At 36.1% G+C, this 2,153-nt stretch overlaps 1 long non-coding RNA gene across 1 annotated transcript; it reads right to left on the bottom strand.

The window, feature by feature from the left end:
• Positions 1 to 330: 330 nt before the first annotated feature.
• LOC141372308 (uncharacterized) lies at positions 331 to 2,069 on the bottom strand. The gene is made up of 3 exons (XR_012377540.1): positions 1,701 to 2,069; positions 1,459 to 1,561; positions 331 to 480 (listed from the first exon to the last, which is right to left on the bottom strand). It is a non-coding gene; the product is annotated as an uncharacterized lncRNA (long non-coding RNA).
• Positions 2,070 to 2,153: the final 84 nt, after the last annotated feature.

Raw genomic sequence — 2,153 nt, 5'->3', positions numbered from 1 at the left:
ATACTTAGATAGTATAATAAACTTCAAATGCTATAAAATATGTTACAGTTAAGGAACCATGGGTCACAAAATTAATGTTTTTATCCTGTACTTTTTATTCTCCAAATATTTAAAAGAACAGCAACCTTACATTTATTTCACATATAAAATAAAAATTTTAATGTTACATTTTCTAACTTAAGTCAGGTTGGGTCCTCAACAAATAACTGTATTTCTTTGAATAGCAATTAAGTAAGTAGGTTTAGGCAGCATATGAAGATTGTATATGAAAAGTATGCTCTCTATATACCACAATTGTTAAGGTTGAATTTTAATTCAAATTCAGGACATTCATCCTCCTTGTGTGGACCTCAGATACCCCTACCAACATTTGTCAGCCTGTGTAAAACAGAGACATATCATAGAAGTAATCTTTTGGGTTAAATTAGATGACTAAAGAAAAACTTCTGCTCTAGGTCCTTATTAGGGCTGGAACACAACCTAAGGAGAGAAAGAAAAAAACATTATACACACATGAAATTTTTTTTCCCTGGACAACTTTGATAGTAATAAAGACTATAGGTACTTGATTGAGCACATGCACAGTTTGCTTTGCTACTGAAATATGACACTTCTCTATCTCTCTTCTGGGATTTCCTAGTAGATTTCTAGAAAATTGATGATCTGAAATGAAGTCTATTCTTATCAATGGAATTTTAAATCAGATATTTTGGATGAAGTTAAGGCCATCCTATTTATATCAGGAATAAATTCTGTGCAAGTTAGCTTATTCTTTATCATTAAAATTTGGGAATAAGAGGTGTATAGTATAGGGTATACCAACAATGGAGGAAAAAAATAATACAGATATTACACCAGTAAAATATATTCTGTAACTCAAAATTGCAACAATTTCTCTTAGAGCAAGTCTCCTTTAGTTTTTCACATCCAAAATGATCAGCTGACACTTGATAAACCAAGTTCACACAATTTGTAAGATGTATTATTCTGCCTACTTAGTGACATATGATGTAAGCACAATTCAGGGCTGTATGGCTTCCTCCCACTTTTATGCTCTTCACATAATAAGCAAATGCAGGCTGGGGGTGCTATAGACTCGTGAAAACCGGAGGGCTTTCTGAATTTATAGGTATCATCACAGCATGCAAATAGTTATCTTAGATGCTAATAATTTGTATCTGGTACAAGAATTGGAACAAAGATGTACACATTAGTAAGGGATACTATAGCTTTAACTAACTTGCTTTTAGATTAAAGCTTACTTATTAAGCTTTAGCTTAATACACATTCTTATTTCTGGAATGGAATTTTAGAACATAGCCAAGGAATATGAAAACCTTGGGCATGGGGTTACTACCCGAAACTATTTTATTTTCAGAAAGAAAAAACAGTAAGAAATAAAGGAGGTATTTAAATACTCTTCTAGCAAGCAAGCAAGCAAACAGGAATCAGCTTTACCTGTGTGTAGGTTTGAATATAAGAAATGAAGAGCCTTAAAGCCTTCATATTGCCTTCTTAAAAGCCCCCTAGTTCAAATTCACCCTTCCATGCTGCTATTCTCCTAGGAAGGAGGAAAAGAAAATTTCTACTGACCCAGCTCGTGATTTACATACAGAGAGCAAATAAATGAATGGAGTGGGGGATGGGGCAGTGAGAAGCAATGTGTTTCTTTTTCTGCCGCAGAAAATAAGATTACTTACCAGGAACATTTTTATCCAGGGCAAATGTTTATTCCCTCTATCATTCGGCACCTCAGTCTCTGCAAGAAATCAATTTCCACTCTACCTTTCCCTCCTATTTCCAAAAAAGAGAGAGAGAGAGGCGGATAATGCTTAAGCTTCAGGGTCCAGAGGAAGATAGAGCAGAGGGCAAAGACTCCCACAGCGCTCTTCATCCAGATCCAAGCTCAGAGAGTGAACCCATGGGGAGGGAGGGATCTTCTCTAAGGAGAGTACCGAGGGTGGCGAGGGGGGAATCATTTCACAGCCAAAATATAAATCATCAACAAAGAGAATTACCAGCCCCTCAGTCACACAAGCAATTCCCTGGGGAAAGAAGGTTTCAAAGAGGAAAGGGAACTTCTTCAGTTGAATGAGAAAGAAAGAAAGAGAGAGAGAGAGAGAGAGAGAGAGAGAGAGAGAGAGAGAGAGAGA

Source organism: Callorhinus ursinus, unplaced genomic scaffold (genome assembly GCF_003265705.2).
Source record: "Callorhinus ursinus isolate GAN/ISIS: 27379988/994484 unplaced genomic scaffold, GSC_fseal_2.0 scaffold5741, whole genome shotgun sequence".
NCBI lineage: Eukaryota > Metazoa > Chordata > Mammalia > Carnivora > Otariidae > Callorhinus > Callorhinus ursinus.
This window is presented reverse-complemented; position numbering and strand designations above follow the sequence as displayed.